The sequence below is a fragment of the Falco cherrug genome, chromosome 12, assembly GCF_023634085.1.
Source record: "Falco cherrug isolate bFalChe1 chromosome 12, bFalChe1.pri, whole genome shotgun sequence".
NCBI lineage: Eukaryota > Metazoa > Chordata > Aves > Falconiformes > Falconidae > Falco > Falco cherrug.
Window position 1 is genome coordinate 24,919,834 of NC_073708.1, and position 17,780 is coordinate 24,937,613.

Below are 17,780 nucleotides of genomic sequence, written 5' to 3' on the forward strand. Positions count from 1 at the left end.
CCGGGGGTCAGTGCTGGGAAAGCCAAGGGGTGCACTGGAAACGGGAGATGCCTGTGGCAGATGATTGTGCCAGTAGGACACGGCCGGTTTGCTGCCTGCGGGACTTCAAATGCTCTGCCCAAAACAACTTACTCAGATTTACTGTAAGCGGCAGCCAGGCCATCTATAGCTTGTGGTGAACATACCAGCCCTGCCTGCAGAAAGGGCTGCGGAAGCCAAGCTGGCCCCTTGCCCGGCTGGAGGAGGGGAGCGGGGGGGGGGGGCTCTGCAGCCCTGCTCGCCTGCCCCAGGCCTGCGGGAACAGTGTTTCCCAGAGGTTGCTGCTGTTTGTTTGGGCGAAGGTGTTGAAATTTGGTGGGGTGTTTGTTAGGGACGCAGCAGGCGAGGAATACAAGTGGTGAAACGGGGGTGGGCTCCTGGGTGTCACCCACATACACACATGCACACACACACTGGACCCTGCTCGCCCACCACTGCACTGGCTAGAAACCCCCAGGTGGTGCCGAGTCTCACCGTTTCTGGGGTCCCTGTCTAACCCCAGAGCCCATGGAGCTGCACCCACAGGCAGCAGCCCTACCAGGGCTGGGTAGGGGAGCTGGGTGTGCATGGGGGGGATATACCCCCTCCTGCCTGCAAACCTGCTTCTCTCCATAGCCAGGTCCTGCTGTTCACAGCCTGATGGTGCAGAGCCACTTGCCACCTCACAGCCTGGAAACACAACTGCCTACAGTCGGAGCCCCCCATCTGTGTGCCAGACCCCTCTGGGCACAGTCACCTGGGGCTGGGTACACGGGAGGAGGAGCTGGAGGGGGGATGCTGCTGCAGGGACGGGATGCTGTGGCATGGCCACAGAGCTCATCATTAGGGATGGCAAATATTTTTGCTCACATCAGGGCTAGATCACTGTGAATTCTGGGGTGCCAGCGAGGAAGGAAACCTGGCTGGCTCTTCTGACCTGTGGTCCAGCACAGTCCCCTCTTCCCTTCCCACTCCCCAGCATGCAGCACTGTTGGCTTCCAAGGGGAAATTTGGGAGGTTTATTCCCTGGGAAAGGGGCTTCGGGGGAGCCAGATGTTAGCAGGGATGGCAGAGCACAGATAGAGTTTCTGATGTTCAGAGACTCTGCATGGGTTCAAAAAGGAGGGACCCACAGCTGCCCACTGGCATCACTGCTCAGCCTGTGCCTGGTGGCAGATAACGAAGTGTGGCAGAGGCAGGAGCCCTGCGCTTCGACTGGGAAGGCAACAGTCCCAAGAGGACATACCTTCATCACCTAAAATCGGTGGTGACCAAATCACACTATCTTGTTCTCCCACAACAACCCCCGTCTCACCATGGAGCTGGCTGCAGTGTCCTTGTATACCTGGTGGCATTTGTGGAGCTTACCCACCGCAGGGGGCAAACGTAGGAGGTGGGCTTGAAACCTGCCTAGACACCTTCAAGGTGCCAGGGGCACCTTTGACATAGGATTTCAGGTGATTTCTGGAATCTGGCATGCAGGCAGCTGGAGCATGCCACTGGAGGGGACCGCTGCCTGCCATCCCAGCCCTGTGCACACAGTCCACACCAGAACCCTGTGGCTGATTGCCCCAAGACACATCCCGAAGGGCAGCACAGCTCTCAGTGGGGCTGGGACCCACTGGGGGCTGATGTCCTTCCCTGCCGCAGCCAGGGCTGTGTCACTGGCCACCTTGCTGCTGCTGGCCACAGCCTGAGGCCCTCAGCAGGTCCCAGTGCCGCATTTGGAAACACATGAGGTGGATTTTCTCTTGCCAGGTGCTTTCTGCCACCCAGTGTAATGCTCGACGGTGATGCTGTGAACACGAACCCCAGGTGGAGCGGTTACAGCTGCTGCCATGCCCTGGTGAGCCCCCAGCCCCCCATACTGGTCCCACTGTGGCGGCACTGGGGCAGGTGGCTGTGCCAGCGGATGAAAGGCAGGGAAAGGCCCGATTGTGGCAGAAACCGCTTGAGCAGCTCAGCAAAGGCACGCAGGGGCCAGGCTGGGCGCCGCTGGCCGGCAGCCAGCTCAGCCCTGGGGCGCCCAGGGCCATGGCCAAGCCGGGAAAACCCCCGGCTGCGCCTGGGTTCCGGCCTTTGTGCGGGGCTGGGGCGGGGGTCCGACACCCAGCTGCACCCCCCCATGCCCCGGGAGGTGCTGCTGCATGGAGTGCGAGGTTTGGCAGAGGGGGCTCACCGTCCCCTGTGCCGGGAGGGAAATTTCCGATACCGCTGTGTTCCCAGAAGTCCAGGGAGGTTTCAGCCCTGGCTCTGCCGCCTGGGCTCACGCTTCCTTCCCGGCTCAGCTTGCGAACCTGGCACTGGGGGCCCACGCTGGCGCGCAGGGTGAGGCTGAGGGTGGGCAGCCCTTGGGGCTGGGCCCTGTGGAGCAGAGCCGGGCTCACGCCAGCGCTTGGCGGCCGCTCCAGCCCTTCTCCTGGCCCCTCTCCCAGCTGGCAGATGCACCGGTGGGCTGTAGGCTGCCACAGAGACGCTTGTACCAGCAGCGCTGCCAGAGCCGCGTGCTGCCCGACGCCAGCCAGCTCGGTGATGTCAGCCCGCGCCGCGTCCCTGTCCCCCTGCCCCAAGGCCTCCTGCTGAAGTCCCATAACGGGGCACCGCAGCTCCCGGCAGTGGCGCAGGGTCACTGTGCCATGGGGGGCCAAGGGCCGGGGTTTTTCTCTGTCCCCTGCCTGGTGTGGAGGCGAAGCATCCATTGAGGGGATGCTTAGAAAGGGACGGATACTGCCTGCATGCACCACAGTGCTGGTGCTCGCCAGCGGGCATTGGTGCCCTGGCACTGAGGACCGATGGGCCTGATCCAGTGCAGGTGATAGGGGACATGGCTGCTCCGGGGTGGGGGAGTCAGGGGAGCCAGGGTGTCTACCCACGGGTGTCGGGAGCCTGGCCGTATCCTGCAGCAGCCTCCCCCTGCCTGCCCCAGCCACCCAGCGCTGGCTGCGGATGTTTTCTGTTCTTGCAAGAAATCCAGCTGAAAACAAGCAGGGCTGCGCCTGCCAGGTGGCTCCTTCAGAGCTCTTGCTTCTGCTCTGCGTTTAAGCAGCAGTGATTTTTGCTTGGAAACGTCCAGATTTTTGCTCTGCACAGGCTTTGATTTCGAAGCCACCAGCACAGAGCTCCCAGGGACTGAGGGACTCCAGGCTCCTGCCCTCTCCTGCCCATCTTGCCTGTGGGACTGGCTTGCCAGAAAAAAATTGAGTCTGGGTCTAAAATGTCCAGCCCAAATCTGATGTGCCTGGCGGGGGTGGTGGGAGCCCTGACCCTGGCCCCCACAGCCCTCCAGCACCAGCTAGGGCTTAACTCTCTCCTCCGCGGGAAGAGTTCAAACCTTCCAGTTAAATCCAGGAAGGAGTTAGCAAGTCTTTGTGGCAGGTGGATTAGAGGCAGAGGTAAATGCTCCTGCTCAGTGTAATCTGGCTGGTTAAAAGCTCAGCTCAGCCTCTATCCCAGCATTGTCCTTGCTTCTTATAAATATAGGAGACATTTCTGCAAACAGGGATTTTTCCTTTTGCCTATTTAGAAACCTAAGAGATTGGGGAGCGCCTGTTGCCCTCCTCCTTTCCCCAGGGTGTCATCAGGTTTTATTACCATCCTCCAGTGCTCTGTTCTCTCCGGGCTGGGTTTGGTGCTGGTGGCCTCTGATCCTGCAGGTGCAGCAGGAGAGGGATTACAGCTCACGGGGCTGCAGGTCAGGGCAGGTGAAGGCTGCAGAAGCTCCTGGTGTTGGGGAAATGGGGCTAGGAGCAGAGTCAGGGCCCTCTTTCATGCCACAAGCCAGGGGTTCCTCCACATCCATGAACTGGGGAGTACACCTGGATGTGATGGGGCAGGACGGGGGGGAAAGGGGACTGAGAGGCTGGGGGCTCTCCTCAGTGTGAAGCATATAGGAACCCCAAACAGAAATTAAAAAAAAAATCACAACTGTATAAAACTAGGCAACAGTTACGTGATTCTCTCTAAAAACCCGTATTCCAGAGCTGGTGGCACTAAGGGGGGCACAGGAGGGTGGCAGCTCCACCTGTGACCCTCCCTGCCCTGGCCATCCCACCCCATGGCAGGAACATTCCTGGGTGCCCTGTCCCCACTGTCCCTTGCAGATGAGAGCAGATGCACCGGGCAAGGCTAACCAGCACCTCCACACCAGCCCCAAGAGCTTGTGGGTGCCCTGGAGAGGGTCCCGTGTCCCCAGGGCTGGAGGATGCACACATGACCTCTCCCTGAGGATTATGGCCAGAGTGAGGGGCTTTCATGGGGAGCACATGGCAGGCACGGATCAGGGGTTTACCAGGGATTAAGGTATTTTCTATGCATTTAAACTAGCCATCACAAACCCAGAGCTATCTAGGAACAAGCGACCTGGAACACAGCACCCAGGGGGCAGGGGAGAAGTGAGGAGAGAAACTAATACCCACCCCAGTCCCCATCGCAGGGCTTGCAGGGAGCAGGGGGAAGATGCTCACAGAGGCTTGCAAGCCCCCAGAGCCCCAGGAATGGCCTGTGGGCCCCGACTCAGGGAAAGATAAACGTGCTGCACACCCCGGTGAGATGCATGGTGGAGGAGGAGAGGTTGGGGAGCTTGGGGGACACAGCAGCAGGTCCCAGGGGGACAGCAGGGCACCATGCCCGTGCCCTCTCTGAGGCCGGGACAGAGTGGTCCATCCCGGGAGGCATGAGGGCTGGGTGGCTGCAGGAGCTTGTTAACCTTAATCCTCCCTCGGATTAATGCTCAGGGGAGCTGAGAATCATGTTTAAACCTGCAGGAGTAACCCCTTGCATTGAGTGTGGCACTGCAGTGGGGTCGGGGAGGGACAGAGGGCACAGGTTAAGGGCAAGGAGAGGGGCAGGCAGTCCCATGGCTTAATCTGACATGCAACCTTGGATTTTGTGAGTGTGTTCCAAGGCCCTGCCCTCCCTGAGAGCACAGGGATGTGCAGCATGCTGGCCAGCTGCACACTGGGGTCATCTCCAGCAATGCTGCCCGGCTCCAGGAGGCTGCCACTGAGTTCTGCAGGGCTACTGTGGGCTGGACCCCTCAGGATTGGAGCAGTCTGAAAGTGCCAGACCAAGATGGAAACCATCTGCTCTTGGAAGGATGCTCTTTTGGGGGAATGCCTGCCTGGGATGAAGTCTCTGGGATGAAATCCCTCTCTTGGTCTGAGCTGGCTTCCCTGGGGCTGAGTTTTCAGCTTGGCTCAGAGGAGCAGTGCAAGGATGATCAGGGATGCTCAGATAGCACATGCGCCTACTCACACAGACCCTAGGCTGACTCCACAGACCCCAGCAGAGGACCCCTCAGCTCATGGCAGTAGGAGCCACCCTTCCCTGTAGCCGCTGGCCATGCTGTGGGCCTTGCAAGCCCATGCAGGGGGCAGAGCAGCCCAGCTGGCATCCCTGCAGATGGGGCCACCCACCCTCAGAGCAGCTCCAGCCCTAACTCTCGCCTCAAAGCAGGTACCAAGAGCCCCAAGAGCCCCCCTGTGACACCCTGTCGCAGCCTGCCAGGGACCCCATGCCAGGTCCCCAGCCTCAGCTGAGCTGCAAGTGCCACATAGACGCCCTTAGAGGAGGTTCCCATCCCTTGATAGCATGGATGCAGCTCCCTCCTGGGCATCCCTTGGTCCGAGCTGTTTGCCAGGCAGCTGGCTTCAGCACAAAGGTGCCAGAGTTACACCAACGTTCTCCGGAGCATGAACACCAGTTACACCCTCCTTCCCCCCTCTGCAGGCTTAGCCCCTCATGGGAATACCCTGCCCTGCATCTAATACAGCCCATAGCTCCATGCTCTGGGGCTGGCACCACCCAAACCTGCTGCCTGTCCCAGGGAGATGCCACAAGACCTTGTCACCCATCCTGTCGTGGCCAGGGTCACCTTGAGTGCCTCCCTGGTGGGGCAGGGGTGGCTTTGTAGGTGCTGTGTTTGCCATGTGCTTGTCCCCTGGGGCAGCGAGGCAGAATGGGATGTCCTGTTCTAAGTGGCATCTTAACTAGATCTGATCCAGCCTTGCAAAGCCACAGCGCCTTCAATTCCCTTAGCACTCCAAATCTGCTACTGTGCATCTAAGCGGATTATTTTAAATACCCCATGATGGACTGCTCCTTTGTAATATAATCCAGCCTCGTGTGTCCCATTCCCCTCCTATTTGCTGTGATTTAGCTGCAGCTGTGACAGCTAGAAACCTCCCCAGCTCCCCCTGCTCCCTAGGAAACGTCCCACGTACCAGACCCTTCCCCAGATCCTGCTCTGCCCTGTGTAGACAGATCTTGGGATGCTCCTTTCCCATGCACCCTTAGCATGCAGTCTTTCATGTCCTGGGATGAGCGGTGGCCGTGGGATGTGCTGACCCAGAGCTGCTTCATCTGCACCCAGAGCTGAGCCCCTGCATGGGCATTGCCCCCACCCACACCTCGAGGCCAGATCCTGCCTCTGCTGCTTTCACCCAAAGAAGGGCCATGCAGGAGCCCTTTTGGGTGGCTTTCACCAGTTTTCAGGCCTCTTCCTCAAGCTGACTGGCTCTGACACTTCAGCCCTACCATGAAGTCAGCCAAGCAAGAAGTCATCCTGCCTCCTGCTCCCACTGGAGACGGGGGTTTGGGGAGGGTGGGGGCCGGCATGGAGCCCACCCAGTCCTGCTCTTGGCAACGGCAAAGAAGCTGCTGCTTTTCCAAGTGCTTCCCTTTGGGGCTTGTCTGATTAATGAGGGCTTGTTATTTCCAAACTGTTTGAAATCGTGTTTATTTTATCTGCCGCCGGATTCCTCTGTCTCAGGGCTCATCGTTAACCGCCAAAGATGAGTGACAGATCCTGCTAATTACAGCTAATGATGGCCTTAAAGGATATCTGTGCACACATGTGTGTTTGTGTGCACACATGCCAAGGGCCATTTATAATTTAAAGTGGGGAGAGTCATTAGCATAAACCGTGCCCAGATTAATTGCAAAGAGCAGCCTCTCCGGGGAGGATGCTCACCAAGAGGTTATGGTTTCAAGTCCTGGATGCTGAGGACAGTACAGGCTGCCCAGGCAGAGGCAGCGCGGTCCCGAGCTGGGTGTCAGCCTCGGAGACACCAAATCAAAGCTACCACATAGGAAATGTTTGGCATGCAGCCACCGAGCAGCTGGTAGGGACCAGGGGAACCTGGCATGTGGCACAACCACGACCAGCTCAGAGCCATGCAGGGCCATGGGAGCTGACATCCCCTGGCAGATCTCTGCAGGGTGTTTTCCAGCTGGGAGGAGTGTCATGACCCAGTTCTACCCCAGCTTCTGTGGGTACAGGCAGTGGGAGCACTGGGAGATGATTTTTATGGCCTCTCTGAGGACAAAGTAGCTGCAGGAGCACAACCCCTCACTAGACACCAGAGATCTCACCTGGGCGGCTGGGGTTAGCAGTGCCACCACCTTGCTGAGAATGTTCCACCTTTAGACCCTGGGTGATCCAGTCCTGCTGCTGACTTCTTTGCTTTTACTTATCCCCAGGAGGGAAAGAAGGAAGATGGAGAAGATGAGGCCTTCCCCACCCCTGGGCTGGAGGACACGGCGTGGGAAGCAGCGGCTGCAGGAGCTCATGGCCACCAGCTCAGCAAGGGGATGGGCAGGTGGCAGCTCAAGCAGAGCAGGCACGTCCGACGGAAGGGCTGACCAGGGGACTTCCACAACTGGCACAGTGGGGTTTGTTCTCTAAACTGGCTCTCCAAACTTGCCAGGGCTGACTTTCCCTCACCCCTGCAAAGAGGGAGCACAGAGACAGTGTCCCCCGGCTCCATCTTCTCACTCTCCCCTCCTCAGGGGTCCAAGTGATGCCCTCACCCCTCTCCCAGTCCTGCTGATGTAAGCCATGGAAGAGACATCCACAAAGAAACCAAAAGCTGTTCCAGATGGCAAAGGGCTCAGCAGAGCAGAACAACTACTCCCCAGCCTTTATCTTTCTGCAAACCAAATCCACCCTTCTTGGAAAAAAGTAATTCAAGCTCCTCAGTCTTCCTCAGAGCTGGCAAGTGGGAAGAGTGAAGCGCCGGCGCCGGCTCCCCGGGGAGGGTAAGCGCCACCCGGCAAAGTGCTTCTATATCCATCTCTGCCACGAGAAGGTCTAAATTGAAAGTGATGGCAACAGCAAGTGTTGGGATGCTGAAATGGACTCTGAAGCCAGAGCAAAAGGGATTTCAGGGGCTGGATGTGCTCGGCATGGGGGGAGGATGCCTGCCAGCGCAGGACACTGCAGTTCTAATCCCACTAAAAGCTGGGAGGAAATGACTTGGACAAGGGCTTTTGGCTTCCTTGCTGAAAAGTCCAGATTCAGGTCAAGCCTATGGCTCATGAATTTGTCTTGGATCTTTTGAATTGCTCTGGATCCCAAAACACTCAGGTTTCTCTTTCTGAAACACTCCAGATGTTTCAATTTAAGGCTTTTGCAGAAACAGCTGTCAGAGGCTGTGGAGCAGAGCTCCCCTCAGAAATGTGCAGCCACTCAACGGTAACAACTGCTCATGAAACAGCCCAGTGAGGCTGTTTGGGCAGGGCCAGCTTGGGCTGGTGCTTTTTGCATTACCAAAACCCTGTCACTGAGGCTTCCAGTCCTCCAGACCCTGTTCGTACAGGAGTCCTGGGTGCTCGTGCTGTCCTGACCTCACTGTTTCCTCTGGGGTGGCTTCCTTGCTGTCGTTCCCCACTGGCACCTTGCAAAACCTTCTCCAGGCCACCTTCCCCATGGCTTTAAATCCCAGTATAGCAGTGTTGGGAGGTGACAGCAGAGATGGTCTGGAGAAGCCATGGCTCTAGGAGTGGGAGGCACCAGCACTGGAGCAACATCAGCGGTGCTGGGCATCTGCTTCAGTGGGCTCACTGTGGACTGAGAGCTCTGGCAGCGTTGGTGACTTTGGGACCATCAGACTGGGCAGTCCATGCCTGTGGTACGCAGAACTGCACCATCCATGGAAAATGGGTGGCTTTGAGGCTCCAGGGTGACTTTGGGGTATGCAGAGCAAACAGTCTCTATCAAGACCAGGTGAGGTGTTTTTCCCTCTGTGCCACAGCCAGGGAGGGTCAGAGCCGTCTAAGATGTGGGGTGTGTGACAGGGCAGGCCACTTCGAGGTCCTGGGTCTGGGCACCATGCTGCAAGCTGCTTGCTCGGTGGCATGCTGAGCACTCCCCAAATAACTCCCGCAATTGCCATCACCCAGCGAAAGAGCCCGATTGCAAAGAAAACAGGAAAGCAGCTGAAAAAATAAAGGTGCTGCCATGGCACTGTGCACGCCAGGTCGGAAATTTGGGATGGTGCCAAAGTACAGCCCCGGATGCTCCTCCTGCTCCAGGGCATGAAGGGCCAGTGCAGGGTGGAGAAAATAGGGGTGCCAGAGGCCAGTGGGAGGGCACCCTGCCAACAGCACCAGGGACAGGCAGCCAGGACTCACGTGTCTTCTGGGCACTTGGAAAGAGCCAAGGATGCTCAGCAAGGATGCTGCAGCCACGTCTGTGTGGTGTGAGGTCGAATGGTCCCGCCCCAGCCCCATGTCTCCTGGGGGTGATGCAGTGCCAGGCTGATTGGTGAGATGCCAGCCTCTGTGAGTACCCCATCTCCTTGGCAACCTGCACCCCTCCCCAAATGCCAGAGGTATCCAAAAGATGGAGAAATCTGCTCAGCTACCCCAAAGCACAGCCACAAGCTCCAGAGACTTGATGTAGTCCCCAAGCCCTGGCCACGGGGCAGTAACTCTTTCAGCTGAAGGAAAGGATGAATGGAGATGAATTGGGCAGATGCAGCTTTGCTGGGACAACTTGAAGGTCACCAAGCCTTGAGGTCAGGCTAAGAGGCAATGCCAGTGCCTGCCTCCCAACCCTGTGCATACTACTGCCTCAGACTGAGAATGCCAAACTCATTGCCCCTCTGCTCTGGGGCGCTGGTTATCTCCAGCATCAGTTGGCCTGTGGGCAGAAGCAGGTGGCACAGCTCCAGCGCAGGCAGGGTGTGGGTGGAGGTGTGGGTGGAGGCAGCAGCCCCTGCCCTATCTGGCAGCCTCTGGGATTAGTTGTACGGCACTGGGAGCAGCTCTAGCAGTGGCTGGGTAGGAACAGATACACACAGATAAGGCAACCTGAACCCTGGGGACAGTGAGCCAGCTTCATTAATCTCTGTGAATCCAGGTGCTGACGAAGATGCTATTGTCCCCTTTCCCTCCCCAACAGCTCATGTGTGGCCGTCAGTTGTAGCTCACAGAAGGACAAAACCTGCCATGTGCATGGGTGGCATCACTCTGCCAGAGCTACTAAGTGGCTCCCATGTGCCCCTGGGGACACTGCTGGTACAGGGATGCGATCAGTGCAGGGACGCACACCTGCATGGGGACAGCGCTGGTACAGACATCCACAGCCAGTGTGAGGCCCCACAGCCAGTACAGAGAGCAAAGGAAGGTGCAGGGACGCAGACAGGATGGAGACCACCAGCAGCATGGGGACAGGCAGCCAGGGTGGGGACCGTGCCAGTCCAGGGGCACAACGCAAGGGATGGAGACCCAGGGACAGTGTGGGGACACGTAGCCAGGCATGGGGTCACATACAGGGGGACAGTGATGCTGCAGATGATGACCAGCAGTATTTCCCACCCCTCTGATGGCCTGGGCCTCATCTTCACATCCCTCCCTCCCCAGCCTCCAGCTCTCTGGCTGCGGTGAGCAAGAGGGTCTGGCACTGTGCGGGCACACTGAAGAGAGAAGCACCACCAGGTCCCTGCCTGCATCCCCATCACTGGCATGACACGGGCTGCTCGGGGACGGGTGCCGTGCAGCACTCCCCATCCCGTTAGCTCCAGCATGAAAGCACCCCCTGCAGCCGCCGCAGCCGGGCCTGGCCATGATCTCCACTTCCAGGTAAACAGATGAGGCAAGCGGCTCGCCTTCCCTCCCTGCCCGGCAGCCCCAGCCGCACAGACCCGCCATTCAGCCCCACCGCCCCGCACAAACCCCCAGTGTTCTGGAGAAAGCTTATGCTCCCCTGGGAGCATCGGGGGGGGACACACCGTGGCCGGGCGGTTGACACCCAGCCAGGCTGGAGCAGGGCCAGTGGGTGCAGAAAGAGCCACTGTGTTTTGGCTGGCTCCTGCCACACTGGGGTGGGGGCAGAAAGAGCTCCTTGTGCGTGTGGGACCCCAGGGATGTCACCACAGCTTGGCCACATCCAGGGTCCCACCAGGCTGTGGTGGTGGTCACTGGTGGGTCTGTGGGGTGGTGGTGGGGAGCTGGGGGTAGGAGCCTGAAGGGATGAGGGGGCTGGAATTGGCAAGCGGGGGAGCTCAGTGCATGCACCAGCATGCACCGTGCTGCTGCTGCCCTGCTGCCATCCAAAAAATTTGCAACCCCAGACTACAGGAGACAAAAGCAGTGAGAAGGGATTGACCAGGGACACATTAAAGTGGTGGCAGAGGTAGGAGCAGGAGGCAACTTTCCCTGGGCGTCACCCTGTGAGCATCCTCCCCAGCTGGTGGGAAGAGTGGGTGCACTCCCAGCGTGTTCGTCTCGAGCTCCTGCATGGCCTCTACCAGTGCAGACTGCAGGTCACCCACTGGAAGTGGGCCTGTGGCACTTCTCGACAGGACCGTCAGGCACTTGCAAAGATGAGAGGATGATGCCAGGTCTTGCCCCCCAGGGCTACTGTCCCCCTCCAACCCCCTGACCCCCTCTTTCCCTAGGCTTTCCTTGGCCCTACCAAGGGGGTCTGTCCTATAGCATGGCCTGGGATGCTCTGGCCGCAGCAGGGCCCAGAGGGCTGCCCATCCCTCTGGGGAGCCTGGCACCGAGCTAAGCGCATCCCTGCCTCAGCCACAAGCATCCCTGTGGGGCCTGGCTGAAGGAGAGAGGGGAAAGCAGGAAGCAAAGCCACGATGCTCCAGCATCCCAGCTGCCTCCATCATCGATAAGTGGCCATCAGTGTCTTTACCGGGGACGATGTCCCCTCTTCCATGCCTGGTACCTTCCCCCCTTGCCACTCCCCTGAGAAGGTGGCTTTCTTTCCCGAGGAGCACAGAGAAAGCATTTTCCACCACGGCAGATGAAAATGGATTCGCAATCCAATTTTACCCTAGTACCACTTCAGTGATTTTGATGGAGCCACTCTAGATGGGTGCTGGTTTGAGCCAGAGGACAGCTGTTGCAGCTTCATAGACCAGGGGTTTCTTATCTGTGTCACCTTTGATTACTGTAATTGAAATCCTGCTCTGATCTGAGCCATGCCTGAACGTTTCTGCTGCTTGTGCGGCTCTCAGCTCGAACGGCAAAATGATGTTAATAGATTTTAAAGCCGGCAAGGCCGGTGAGAGCACTTCTGCCTGACCTCCCGCACAGCAGCCGACAGTCACTGCTTACCCCGGTTCCACGCTCAGCTGCTGGCACAGCCCTGCCATCCCCCCTGTGACTCATTTTCCCTTCTGGAAGCACAAATCCTGCCTTTCCCCAGAGCAGCCCATGTGTGCCTGCCAGGCAGCCTGCCTTCTCCCACCCCTTTGGAGAAAGACCAGGATGCTTTCAAGGAAGGCAGGGTCCAGGGGTGCCAGCGGGATCTCAGAGGGATCATCTGCCCTTTAGCCCTCCCGCTCCAGCATGAGATCCCCTGTGGACCGCACTGGCCTTTTCTGGCATCTCCTGACCAAAAGGGCAGCAAGGCAACATGCCGCTGCCTGTCTGCTGCCAGACAGGCTGCAGGGGACAGAAATGCCACCGCACAGGAGAGGATGCTCCTGGCTTTGGTGCCAAGCTGGAAAACTGGCTGTGGCTGGCAGTGTGACCGGTGCTTTGTCACCCTCCCCATCTTTTGTGAAGCCGCTGGTGGTGTTTAGCCACAGTCACTGCAGCAGAAACAGTGACTGCAGCCCAGACAGCATCTGAGGGCAGGAGCCGAGAGGACATGTGTGCTGGCACGCACGCTCCTGCAGTTTGGCTCAGCGAGCAGTCGGCATGAGGAGCGAGCCAGTCCTGGTCGGACTGTGACAGAAAAGCTGGTGGCTCCATCTGGGATGGGAAGGGTTTGCTCAGCAAAACGGGTCTCCGGGAGCTGTCCTCAGGAGCATGCAGGGGTGTCCCAGGTGCAAAGGCCCATCTAGCGAACCCTGCAAGCCACGAGGGCCAAAAACCCTGGCCATGCCGGACAATCCCTTGGACCCCCAGGTTTTCCAACCCAACAGCTTCCATGGCCATAGAGCTGGGAGCTGGCCAGCAGGAGCTGGCACCGTGGCCTGGGCTTGCACCGGTGAGGATCTGGCAGAGCCATCCCAACACTTCATATGGCGGCAGAAAGAGAAGGCGGCTGCCCCGATGGCAGGCCCCAGCACACACGGAGGCTCCCCCTGAGTCCCGGCTGGCCGAGCTGCCACGTTTCCTCTCCGGCAGTGAAACCCCTGGCGGGTCACGGGCCGGCGGCACACACAATGCTTGGGGTTATCCAGCCCCTTATCAGCTCCGGCCACGCGGTGCAGGGAGGAAAAGGGTTTCAATCCCAGCCTAGCCGCGTTTCCGTCGGGAGCCGTTCCCCCTGTCACGGGGGAGGGCTGGACCGTGCCACATTTTGACACCAGGACTGATGGAGCAGGGCTGTGGCTGCCATAGGGAGAGAGTCCATGGGACTGTCACCCTGTATTACCCATGGCATTGCCAGCATCCCTCCTTGTGCCAGGGAAGCTGCCGGTCTCCAACAGTGCAGCTGCTCCTGCCCAGCTTTTCATGGTGGCACTGTGCCATGGGCCGGGCACGGCCACCTGCAGAGCTTGGGAATGGGAAGGGAACAGAGCTGGTGACCCTCAGGAAAGGGGCTGCCACTGGGGCATACAGCAGAGGTCTGAGCTGGCTGAAACGTGTCACTGCTCCCAACCTCAGGGAAGCATCTAGGAGCCCTGGCATGCCAGGAAAATGCCTGCTTGGAGCAGTAGAGGCAACCTGAGAAACCCCACTGGCAAAGGCCACCTCTGCCAGCCAGGAAGGGAAACTGAGGCACGAGGTGATGCCGAGGGAGGCCTCCCGCTCCCTTATGCCTAGGCTGCCGCGGGACATGCTTCCCAGGGCTGTCCCAGCCACTTAAAGCCGGCTGAAGGAAGGGTACTATGGCACAGGGTTGCTCCTAGTTCCTCAGCTCAAAATCAGAAGGTGAGGGTCCGCCCCGGCCCTGGCTCCCCCAGGCCCTCCCAGCAAGGAGCACAGGGCAGGCAGGGGAGCTGGCAGAGGCACCGGCAAAGGCTGGGCTTGCCATGATTCCCTCCTGCTCCATGATTAATTGAACATAGTCTAAAATTAGCTGTGGAGGCAGCACCCCTGGGGTCTCCCAGCAGCATCCCACTGCCCGCCAACTGCCTGCAAGTGGGTCAGGCAGCAGCTGCCTCCCAGCTGGGCACCCTGGGTGCTTGGGGGATCCCGTCCTCTGCTGCAAGCATCGCTCCCTGCTCTGCACCTCTCACCTCCCCACTGCTGCCCATCTCGGAGGCATTTCCCTCTCCAGATTCACCAGGCTGGGGTGGCATTATGGCCAGAGCAGCTGGGGAGGCACAAAGCCACCTTCTGGGATGGCAGGAATGTGGATCTCTGTCATGTTCCTTCTTGTGCCTTTGGGGATCTGTTATTTTTAGCTGCTCTCCCTATCTCACAGAGGCTCTGGCTCTATTTTTCTTCCCTGCCACCCTTTCCCTGGTGTTGTTTTCTCTGTATTATTTTCAGATGAGGGGAGGCAGAACCAGGCGTCTTGGCACAGGGGACCACTCAGCCATGACTTCCCCATGCTGCCCTCTACCCAGGGGTATTTGGTTGGGGTTTTTTCCTGGCTGTCTTTAACTCCCATCGGCAGTCCTAGGGGGATGACACACCAAGGGGTAAGGCAGACCAGAAGCACCCTGCAGCCAATGTGCCAGGCCAAGTGGTGGGATGCTTGCAGCTGCACAAGGATTCTCCCCTGCTGGCAGGGCAGTGCCTGGATGCAGCCCCCAGTATCCTGGGCAGGCAGGGGTCTGCATCCCCCAGGCTGGCCCCTCCTGGCAAGCTCTCTGCTCCCTCCTGACACCCTGCACATCCGAGTCTGCTATCTCCACGATGACACACTGACATCTAAGCTGGGGAAAGTGAGAGGATGGGCTTTTCCCTTGGATTCAGAAGGCAGCAAACAGGAAAACAATTAAAAAACTTCAAAGCCAGATACTTCTAATTTGGTTTAACGTGGCAGTCCTCCTTGGCAGCGATGCTGTCAGAGGTGCCTGCGTGGGGCTCAGACTGGGAAGTGCCCAGTGTGTCACACCACGGGATGTCACCCACCACCAGTACCACCGCAGCCCTGTGGTCTCCATCCCTGCTGAGCACAGAGGTGTGGGGTGCCACGGTGCTGGACTCAGGGTTGGGCCTCTGGGGACAGACCCCTGCCAGGGACCGGATTTTGGAGCTGCTGGGAGAATGACTCCATGGGGAGGCCATGCCTCAGCTTCCCTGTGGCACAGGGCTGCCAGACCTGCTCATTGGGAGCATTTCCAAGGTGCTTCGGCTGCATGCTGGAGCCCAGTCCGCACCCACTGGCATTATCACTGCCCTTGGTACAGTGGGGCAGGCCTGGGGGTCCTGGGGAGGAGGGGATGCCTGCCTTAGCAGGGCCCAGCAAAACAGTGGCCTCTGTCCTGGGGTGGGGAGGGGACCCTGGCGCTGCTGGTCCTGTCCCCTCCAGCCACTGCTCTGAAGGAAGAAGGGGATGTGTCTCTTGTTTGATTCTCACTCTTTTCCCCAAAAGAAGCTCAAATCCTCTCATTTTCTCCAGAAACCTACACCACAGGACAGCAGCGCTCCTGCCCCCCATGCTCTGCTGCCTTTCCCTGTCTCCCACCCCTGCTTTTGGGGTTTGGGGTTTTTTTGGGTTTTTTTCTGTTGTGCTGGTGGGTTTTTTTCCAGAATTCTGTGCTGTATGGTGAGTAAAGGCATCCTGCTGTCTGAGGGCTAACGGCTTGCTAGAGAGATAATAAAGCAAAGGGGAGTAAATTAAAGTGGCTATAAATAGCACCAGGAGAGGAAAAGGAGATGAAGTCATCTTCCTTCAGCTGAGCTGGTATTTGCATCACTTCTTCCCTTTGCCTTCCCCTGCCCACTCATCCCGCTTGGGAAATGGCTCCCCTGGTCTCTGGGGTCCTGCTGTGGGCTCTGTGTTCCCCCTGCATCCCCATGAGGCTGGGGAATGTCCCCATGCCCCTGGGCTGGGGGTGGCTGCCCAGTGCTGGGAGCTTGCTGCAGAGCACAGCAAGGTGGCCTCGATGCGGTCACTCAGCCCCAGGCTCTGTCTCAGCTTTGCACCAGACCTGGGTCATTGCCCCATGCAAACCAGTTCACGGCCCCATGCAAACCAGTGCCTCCAGCATGACCCTGATGCTGCATCCCACAGTCACCAGGAACACCCATCAGGAGACTTCACAGATCCATCTAATTCCAATCCCCTTTGCAGCCCATCCATGGGCCACTGCAGAGACCCCCCAGGAACAGTGCCAGCGGGAAGGGATGCCACAACCTCAACAACAGCAGAACCACCCAAGGGAGCCCCTCCAGGAACCAGATTTTGTAATTTACAGTTTTATTCTTGAAGATTTTTCACATCTCAGCCTCCACCATCAGCCCCAGGACACATGGGAGAGGACAGACCCCAACCCCACAGGAGCCTCCCAGGGGCTAGCAACCAGCTTTGGACCTTACCCAAAACATGACCCTCACTGCCAAGGCAGCCACTGTCCCTGCAGCCCCCGAGCAGCCCCCAAAGCCCCCAGCTGTGCGCTTGCACGAGGTATATTTACGCCTGAGTCAGAATGAGGTCACACTGCGGTTTCCTCCGTGTCAGCTACTGACTCCTATTCCTGTGCTATGCACACACACCCGCCGTGTTATTGCAGGGTATTTATAGCTATTTTACATGTATAATTATAAAACCACAACTCCACACACGCACAAAAATAATCACGGTGCCAGGACACGGGGGAGTGGGGCCAGGGCAATGGGAGCGGGGCCGGGGCACGGGCCCATCGCTAATAATAATTCTTTGCACTTTATATATAGCCCCTTTCATCCGCAGCTCTCAAAAACACTTTGCAGGCTTTTAATTAAGCTTCCCAACATCCTAATGTGATGACAGCCAAGTAATGATATCCTTGCTTTTAGGTAAGAAGAGAGGGGAGGTGGCAGGACTTGTCTGAAGTCCCACAGCGAAGCAGCCGGTGGGGCAGCGAGCCCAGGCGCCCCGTGCTCTGCCCCACAGCTGTGGGGTGCCCATGTGGGGACATGCTTATAGGGGAGATTTTTAACCCAGAAAGGGGATGAGGACCCCAGGATCCTGCACAACCCCTCTGCTCAGTTTGGGTTGGGGGCACCTGGTGGCAGCACAGGGTCTGGGGACGGCAGCAGGGGCCCCAGGGAGCACTGGGCTGCAGCTACCCGACATCTCGATCAGCGGGTGGAAGAGACACATGGATCTCTGCAGACTTGTGGGCGAGAGCTCGGGGGAGAGCAATAAATAAGATGACAGGTCTGAAAGGGCTGATTTATGAGTAATATTAAGAGTCGTAATCCTGCCTGGCCCGGCCGCCCCCCCAGGGAGGCAGGGTGATGACAAGGACCCAGACACATCACAAAGAGACAGGATTCACTGGGACCAACGCTGACAGATCTCCAAGCAGGAGGGCTGGAAACAGTTGTCCCTCCTGGGGGTCTAGGCAGCTCAGTGCAGGGACACATAGGGATCTCGGTGGCTGCCTGGAGATGGGATTCCACAGGAATGC

General features: G+C 58.4%; 1 protein-coding gene across 2 annotated transcripts in view; it reads right to left on the reverse strand.

Annotated features, from left to right (window-relative positions):
• Positions 1 to 17,780, reverse strand: part of PIK3R3 (phosphoinositide-3-kinase regulatory subunit 3) — an 82,100-nt gene that overhangs the window by 44,857 nt on the left and 19,463 nt on the right. The gene's annotated exons all lie outside the window — the stretch shown is intronic.